This window comes from Clupea harengus, unplaced genomic scaffold (assembly GCF_900700415.2).
Source record: "Clupea harengus unplaced genomic scaffold, Ch_v2.0.2, whole genome shotgun sequence".
Lineage (NCBI taxonomy): Eukaryota > Metazoa > Chordata > Actinopteri > Clupeiformes > Clupeidae > Clupea > Clupea harengus.
Window position 1 is genome coordinate 774 of NW_024879906.1, and position 9,227 is coordinate 10,000.

At 46.2% G+C, this 9,227-nt stretch overlaps 1 protein-coding gene and 1 pseudogene across 2 annotated transcripts in view; both read left to right on the forward strand.

The window, feature by feature from the left end:
• The first annotated feature begins 346 nt into the window (after nt 1–346).
• Nucleotides 347–8,403, forward strand: LOC122130695 (annotated as a pseudogene).
• Nucleotides 8,404–8,563: 160 nt separating this feature from the next.
• LOC122130696 (serine dehydratase-like) overlaps nt 8,564–9,227 on the forward strand; it is a 5,689-nt gene continuing 5,025 nt past the window's right edge. For both annotated transcript variants that reach the window (XM_042705424.1, XM_042705423.1), the window contains exon 1: nt 8,564–9,099. The gene's annotated coding sequence lies outside the window, so the exon portion shown is untranslated. The remainder of the gene's footprint in view (nt 9,100–9,227) is intronic.

Below are 9,227 nucleotides of genomic sequence, written 5' to 3' on the forward strand. Positions count from 1 at the left end.
TTGTAGATAAGATATCACAGGGCAGTAGCTGAGATGGGTAGATGTAGAAACTCAGTCAGGAGGAGGAAAGGCGGAGCATGAACAACGGGGGCTGTAATCCAGTTGAACCTGCGTGAACTGGATTCAGCGAGAGAGAGCGTGCAACATAAATACACACTAGCCTCGCTCCCTTGCTCCTTACACAGTAGATTTACCCCCGAGATGTAATTAAAGTTAGGGGTGTGAGGAGGGATACTCTGATAGTGAATTAGCTAAAAGCTGATGGTATGTGTGTGATTGTGTGTGTGCGCGTGTTTGTGTGAGTGTGAGTGGTAGAGGCCGTGTGTGTGTGTGTGTGTGTGTGTGTGCGCGTGCTTATGTGAGTTATGAGAGTACGGCTCCATTTTCACTGGCTGACAGCTTAAAGGATCTTCTCAAACTACATCTCAACTGCGCTGTCAAGAACCATTTCACAGCTTCAGGCACATCTTCACACTGTCCTGAGCCTTCTGTCTCCCTCTCTCTCTCTCTCTCTCTCCTGTGATTTCCAGATTTATTAGCAAATCGCAACTCCAACTTCTCCCTGTTTGAAACTAGTCTAGTGTTCTAACCCCACCTTCAGCGCCTAATCCTCTAATGGCCTAATCCATAAGTGACTGCCCCTAAAGAACAGAACAGGCTGTCCACTGATTAGTGCAGTCAAAGGACCTGTTATCCGTCTCTTTCTCTTTTCATTCTCGCTCACTTGTTGTCGTCCCCTCCATAGCTAATGATGCCAGCTGGCCAGCTCTCACCAAAAGCATGCCGCCACTCGTACCTCCAGACAAGATGGCCGTCGGAATGCAGGGTGACAAGGTAGGATCCATGACTTTGTCATGGTTTCCATTTTGCGTTCATGCTAATTAATTTCCAGACTTTAAGTTTAACTGCGACATCCACCTGATTTTTGGTGTAATACGGCATCCAGGTCAGGACAGGAAAAGACTAAATTTTCTTGCAAGTATGTCTGTACTGGACAACTATTTGTTTGACAGTAAAACAACATGAAGTATTACTGCACACTCAGTAGAGCAACCTTTCATTTGTTGTTGTATAACAGACTTACTGTAAGACTTACCACATGGCCGGGAACTTAAGGCCATGCTGTGAGCGAAAATAAGAACAGGGACAGTAGGTTATGTGAGCCTCTCTTCTTTAATTAAAAACAGGGGAAAAAATGTCCCTTATACAATCCACTTACGCATAATAAAACATAGGCACAGTCATTTCTGAGGAACTTCTCACTGCTTTCATTTTTATTTTGGGGGCTTTTTGCCTTTATTGAGATAGAACAGTAGAGATTGACAGGAAATGAGTGGAGGATGGGAGTGGGATCTGGAAATGACTGCGGGTCAGAATCGAACCCAGGTCCTCGAGGACTCCTATGTGGTTGAGACGCCACCACGTGTGCCACAGCCTCCACCCTTCATTGTGTTTTTTGTGGTGTTCTGCCTCTGCTGCCCCCTCTGACTTTCAGATTCCAGATTAGAGATTTTTAGTTGTGTGAGCGTCCATTTTAATGTTATCCCATTTGACTGATTTCTCATAGAAATACATAAAGAATTATGCTAATGGTTACATATGTTCTCCTTGTATCCAGAACCTGGACTCGAACAGGCTGGTGGGGGCAGTGACTGCTCTGTCAAAGCAGCCGCACTCGACCTACGGCACGTATCCCAGTGCGGGCCACCACCCCACCATCTGCTCCACCAGCTCCCTGCCCCGCTCTGCGCCCGCCACCCTGGCCTGGCAGCGTTCGCCCCCGACCTCCAGGTCGGCCTCCCAACAGATCCAGCAGCGGATCTCTGTGCCCCCAGCCCCTCTTCCCAGGTGGTGTCCCCCATGTTCCCCGGGGAGAGGCCCGACCCCCCTCTGGCGGCCGCCGTGCGCCCCTTTGTAACAGACCGGGGCGCCCGGCCACAGTCGCCCCGCAAGGGCCCGGCCACCATGAACTCGAGCTCCATCTACCACATGTACCTGCAGCCGGCGGCTAAGGGCTACCCCAGCAGCAGCAGACCGGCAGTGAGGGCTGGTGAGTCACAGAGTGGAGTGGGGGAAGAGATGGATGAAAGATGGAACCCCTTAAAAACGAAAGACTTAAAAGGGTCTTTAAGGCAGCTAGACTAACTGTTCAACGTGTCTTCATGCAGCTGTCCTTCATCAATTTTGCCCAATAGGCTTTGGGTGTTTTGGCCCTTTACATAAAAAATGCAAATACATTTAAATTGAACTACTGTCCTGATGGATAGATGAATCGAAGTAGTGCTCCTTAATTCTGGTCTTGAGTGTGCCGAATTCAAGTTCTGATGAAGAAAGTCATTGATTTAAATTGTGTCTGATTTATATATTCTTCTTCATTGTTCCCCCTCCCTTTCATTCTCCAGTCTATGGAAAGCCTGTCCTGCCCTCCAGCTCTACTTCCCCCTCCCCCATTCCCTTCCAGCACCAGAGCAGTCGAGATGAGCCAGATGCCGAGGGTTCCCCCCTACCTCCGCCCAGCGTGGAGAACATCCCTCGTCCCCTCAGCCCCACCAAGCTCACGCCCGTGGCCCACTCCCCAATGCGTTACCAGAGCGACGCCGACCTGGAGGTGCTCCGCAGGAAGCTGGTTAACGCTCCGCGCCCGCTGAAGAAGCGCAGCTCCATCACTGAGCCGGAGGGCCCCGCTGGCCCTAACATCCAGAAGCTTCTGTACCAGCGGTTCAATACGTTAGCCGGGGGCATGGAGGGAAGTGCGGTGGGCACTCCGTTCTACCAGCCAGACAGCCCGTTGAGCTACATGGGCCCGCCGATGATCCTGAGCGAGGACGACTCCACCAATGGGAACGCGCCAGTTCCCGACAGCCTGGCGATGATGCCACCTGCTGTCGAGGTGCCAACACATGACGCCCCTCTGCCTCCGCCGTCCAGGTCTCCTCCGTCTTCAGATGCCAACGAGAACAGGCTGGCGCATGCCAGCATCAACACGATACCCAGTGCTCAGATCGCTGATGCCCAGCCTTCCCCTCAGATGTCTAGACTGGCACTGGACACCACAGAGGACAACAGCAACAACAACCACCGCCACCAGCCAGGCCCCACAAATGCCCATAGTAGCCCAGTACCAGAGGCCTGCACCCCCCCTGCAGTGCCTGAAGTGCAGCCTCAACCCAGCACACCCCCAAGCCCATCGGTGAGTGAATGGAGAACTTAGCTTCCGGAAAAGCCAACACCCCTGTAAAGTACTGTCTATCTTTGTTTCAAATTCCGTGTGACCCTGTGGAATCTGAAATCTGAACTAGTTCACATCCAGCAGGAATCTAAATGGTGCAATTATAGCACCTAGCAGCTAGCAGGCTAAAATTAACACAAAAAAGCAAGTCAGGACGTAATTACTCTCTGACGTGTCCCAAATTGAAATGTAAAATGTGGAGTGGGCAATGCAAGCCAGCCACGCTGAGGCCTAATATGTACACTTAACCAGATTTGGGATGGGTATTAGAGCAGTTGCCCAACAGATAGCTGAAGTGCTAACATTAGCATTAGCGCTAATGCTACTTCCTGCCGAGCTCGATTTATTCATAGTGGCACTTTAGCTGGGTCTTGGGCTGTGCGCAGTTGCACACAAATACAAACGTTATGCATATTTGATGAGGCGTAAGTGTGTGGGGAAACACTGAGAGCCTGGTTTTTGGAGACACAGCTTTATTTCCCCTCTCACCCCTTTGGCTGATGATGGCTGCTGGCCCCGGATAGTGTTAGCTTCAGTGAGATATCGCTGCTGCTGCGTGCTCAGGCGCGAATGGACGAGATTTGAACTGGGGCACTCGACTCTGCAGTCGCTGCTGTTATCATGTGCACCCAGCCAGCCAGCCAGCCAGCCAGCCAATCAGGCTTCCTCCTTGGAGAGCCGGGCAGTGTGGAGGTTTACCCACTCATAACCGCACATACAAATCACAGTGAGGTCAAGAGGAACAGTGTCAGGCAAAAAAGCGTTTTGAAGATAGCATGCTGGTTATTATGCTTCAGTACTGGCGTCATCTCACATCTGTGAGCTATGAACAACAAACACCTGCGCTTGGCTTAAACAGAACGGCAACATCACATGACTGCACATTGGAATTAGCTTGTTTGGTGCACCCAACACCTGAGACAGTGATGGATATGTAGTGGGGGGCGTGAAAGGGCCAAACCATCTGAAGGAGAGCCAAAATACAGCAGATTTAAGCGGATTAGCCGTAAATAATCTCCTAATTAAGATATAATCAAAATTCACTTAAAAATGAATAGCAACAACTTTTTTTCCTTTTTTTTATTTATTCTTGACATTTTGGAATCTCTGTGTAGATTAGATGTATTGGAATGTATCATGAGAAAATATAGAAAAACAATATCTTATGTGTTTTAGATCTCAGTTTCTGCACTGACGTCATTCTGCATATGAAACTAAACAGATATTTTTTCTCCAATGTTTTGTTTCTCTTCAGGCCAAACGGACCAATCTGAAGAAGCCGGGTTCCGAGCGAACGGGTCACGGGCTGAGGGTGAAGTTTAACCCACTGGCTCTGCTGCTGGATGCCTCCCTGGAGGGAGAGTTTGACCTGGTGCAGAGGATCATCTATGAGGTATTCAAATGGCTGCCTATCTCAGACTACTCACTGTCAAGTGTACCCATATGTCGCCTTAAGCAAACACGTACAGGGTGAAATGATATACATTTGTTTGGGATAATCCTGATATTTGGAATTTAAAGATAGAAATTGTTATGGAATTGTTAGTGTTAGTATCTGCTCCCACACTTATCAGCATTATCACAGCATTACCATACCATAGAACTTAAGTTACCATAGACCTATCAGAACGGTTCCTCTATATCTAAATCTCTAAATCTTTTTTCCCACACAGGTGCGTAATCCAAGCACACCCAACGATGAGGGCATCACTCCACTCCATAACGCCGTGTGCGCGGGGCACCATCACATCGTTAAGTTCCTGCTGGACTTCGGCGTAAACGTCAATGCAGCCGACAGTGATGGATGGTAAGACCAATGGCATTCACCACCTCTGTGGAAAAGGATTAGCCAGATTAGGCAGTACGTGCTTGATGCTTCCTGTAATGGGCCTAATGGTTGTTTGATGCAGGAATCTGTTTTTATCTCTTGGCTTTACATCACTGGATAGACTGTGTGCTTCTTTCTTTAGGTGTAGCTTTTGAAGATTTTATTAACAATTTGTAATAGATAATAATAACAAGTTTATAACAAAGGCAAAACTATTTCTGAAAAATAAAGATTGAAAGGATGAAAGCCCCTAGATTTGTGATGCAACTCCGGACCAAAAATGTGTTTGTGTGTGTTTATCCAGGACCCCTCTGCACTGCGCTGCCTCCTGTAACAGCGTCCATCTCTGCAAACTGCTGGTGGAATCGGGGGCGGCCATCTTTGCCACGACCATCAGCGATGTGGAGACGGCCGCAGACAAGTGTGAGGAGATGGAGGAGGGATATATTCAGTGCTCCCAGTTCCTCTACGGTAATAGAGAGTGTTGCTTTTGTATGTTTGTGTGTGTTTGTGTGTGTGCTTGTGTGTGTGTGTGTGTGTGTGTGTGTGTGTGTGACTGTGAGTATGTGTGCCCAGTGTTCAGGTTTAAGCCCAAGAAGTATGATAAAGGTGGTTGTTTAGCTTCGACGAATTTTGTGAAGGAAAAGAGGCAGCACTCACTCTCCCGCTTAGGTGCTGAAGCACAGTGTTTTTAGATCACCTCCATGCCTCAGCACTGCTGCGAGTGCTATCACCTACAGGCCGTAAAAGTGGAACGTAAATCTAACCCTAGTTAAAGCTCCTGGCACTCCTGTAACCCTGTCTCCCTGCTGGAGGTACCACTTAGACCCGTCATCACTACCCTCCATCTCCCAGATGGAGTCCAAGCCAAAGATATTTATTCCTACCTTCAGGACCGTAATCTCACACTACGCACCAGATGTACTGTAGGTAATAAGTGAAGCATTAGTTAATGGTTGATATATTGCTTTGGTTGTGGCAGTATGCAGGGTGCGATTTGTTTTTGATGTTTTTTTTTAAGCAATAAATTGGCCTAATTCTTTCCAAGTTAACGGTAGGCCCCATTAGGTAACATTTTGAACAGTTGAACATTTAATGCAAACTAAAATATATAAAATACATGAATTCTTTTTTTTTTTTAAACCGGGGGGGGGGGGGGGGGAAATCCCCCCAACAAATCGCACCCTGGCCGTATGTGACCATTTGTCTCTTGGCATCTCTCTTACTTTATTGCGTTCTCTCTGTCTTCCTCTCTCTCATTTTCTCTTTCTCTCACTCGCCTTTCTTCTCGTTTGTCTTTCCCTGTGTCTGTCTTCGTCTTTCTCTCACTCTCCCAGGTGTGCAAGAGAAGTTGGGGGTGATGAACAAGGGGTCTGTCTACGCTCTGTGGGATTACGAGGCGCAGTCGGGCGATGAGCTCTGCTTCCACGAGGGAGATGCCCTCACCGTGCTGCGTCGCCGCGACGACAGCGAGACGGAGTGGTGGTGGGCACGGCTGAACGATAAGGAGGGATACGTGCCACGCAACCTGCTAGGGGTGAGGACAACCACCATTTGTACTCACTAAGCCAAATAGATGCCAATCCACAGTAAAATCAAGAATGTTGGCGAAACCGCTATATGAATTAGTGTGCTGTATATGTGAATAAGACTACAAAGGACAGTATGTATGTATGCAATTATGGGAAGAATGTATTTATTACAAATCATTATTAAGCAGAAAGTTTAATTTTACTGGTGGTGGTGGTCACTTTACAGTATGGAATTGCCAACTACATTGAAATTCTTAAGATACTTGCTAATGACTCAGCTTTCTAATTTATACTATTTTCATAAGTCCTTAAACTCTTAAATGTTTTCTCTGTATTCTTCTGTAGTTGTATCCCAGGATCAAGCCCAGGCAGCGCTCTTTGGCATAGCGCCCTCTGGCTGCCACCATATGCAAGTGCAAGCTCCTGTGAGCAGTCTGGTGATCCACTGGCGCCTGCAGACAGCAGCTTTGCCCTGGGGCACTGCCCTCTCTGCGTGCCTGTGCCCACTGGGCACACCTGGAGAGAGAGAGAGAGAGGGCCATGCCTACAGGCACAGCGCCCCATGTCTGGGTGCCCTGGCCTGGGCTAGAGTCTAGCGTCTGGGGTGCCTCATACATGTGCGTCTGGAAAAGAGAGACAGTGGAAGGAGGGAGGGAGAAACAGACTACAAATACAGATACTCCACCTGCATTCACAGCTGTTTACTTTCATATGGCTGAACCTGTTTTTTTATTTTATTTTTATTTTTTCCCTACCGGATCACGCAGCTTTGTTAGTGTTCTTATTATATTTTCAAATGATCTTTTCTGATACAGTTCACATCTTGTGGTGTGAGTGAGCTAGAAGTGGAAATGGGCATTTGAGGAGAGTGGGAACAGAGGATGTGCTGTAAACATTTCAAGGGTGTCCTCGAAAGAATGTTTATTTGTGTGTGTGTGTGTGTGTGTGTGTGGATGGGGGAAGAGTGAAAGAGGAAAAGGTCGGAGACTAAAGTGGGACACAGGAGCTGACTCGGAGAAAAGGAAGGAACCAAAGGCATCCGAAAGTGTTATTTTTTTTTTTTTGGACGAAGAGGACGAGGTGAATCTTGAGGCTAGCAGAGAGGGTTTTTTATTGAAGGAAATAGAGGATGTGGCTCAGGGAGGAAACGGTGTACGTGTTAATTTGTGAATGAGTGCGAATGTGCAGAAGTGAAGGGGGAAGACTGAGAGGAGAGTGATGAGAAGTTTCTTGGGGATAACTGCCAAGTGAGCAGCAAACTATTAAAAACAACCAGAATCTGTTACGGAATTAGTCGGTGGCCAACTCATTTCTGAAATGGTCAAAAAACATGAAAGGCATACTGTATTCAGGGGGAGATCCTCCATTTTGAACTTGTATCCTTACACAATCCTTTTTTTAAACTGAAATACTTAGACAGGAATTTGTATGTTGTATTATATTTTTCCTGTTTAAAGTGTTTGTGATTTAATGCACATTCAAAGTAATGCTTTAAAACTGCTCGACAACAGAATACTCCAATTAACCCTTTAAGGAGTGGATCACAAATATGTGATTAAAAATGTTGCCAACTGAAGGTTCCACTAGATGATGTAAAAAATGATCTCAAGGGACTGTTATGAATGACAGTTGATGTAAATTCTTGATCTGTATGGTATAGTTCTGGAATGACTTGCAAAAAAATACTCACTCCACAAAGAGTTAAAAGTTGTGGATACACTAGTGGCTGAGTGGAATGGCATCATACAACATCATTTACGCAAGGTGTCCTATACATGTATAAAATAAAAGAGATCCCAGACTGGGAAACCTGAGTACTTCCTGTGTGATTTTTAATTTGGGTTGTGCCGTATCATAAAAGTATTGAGACAGATTTTAGATCAGTTTTAAAGGCTGTCAAATCTCTTTTAAAGACAACACTGCGAACAAAAGAGATGTCATCAGGAAAGTGTCTGATGAAGACTAAACATACATTTACTTTTCTAAATCATTTCGTGAATTATTTCGAATGAAGACCAAAAGTACTTAGATTAAAATTGCATACTAATATGAAACGTCTAGTTATACAGTACAGTTTGAAGATGGCACTGCTACTAGAGATACAACTTTTATCTTGCTGTAGTTTTGATTATTTTAGTAGATAAGAGTAGGTTACGCTGAACGACAGAGGGGTCTGTGGAACGTACATAGAAAAAACGTCTTTTCAAGGGCAGTTGTAGTTCGAGAACTCGCTTCTGAGTAACCTATAATAGACAGTATAATTCCTGTACCACTTCACACTTGAACGAGAAATCCATAAGATCAGGCCTAGGTATTTTAGGTTCTGGCCCACAGAGGGCGTATTGGACCAACGAATTGTTTTCCTCTAACACGAGATGTGTAGACTACAGTGAGGAATTCTGAACACTCGGCACAATAAAGCAGGTGAACTTTGAACCAACTTGGCGTAAGGACACTTACCTAAAGGGTCATTTCAGTTAACAGCTCATCATACGGAACATTATTTAAAGGTAAGTTGAAAAGAAACCGGGTTAAGGCCTTTCGTGCACTTGAAATATCGGATAGCCTATAATAGCCTGAGATAGCAAGAAATTCCCCCTGGTAGGCTACACAGACAAGACTTTGACATTTCTGTCAC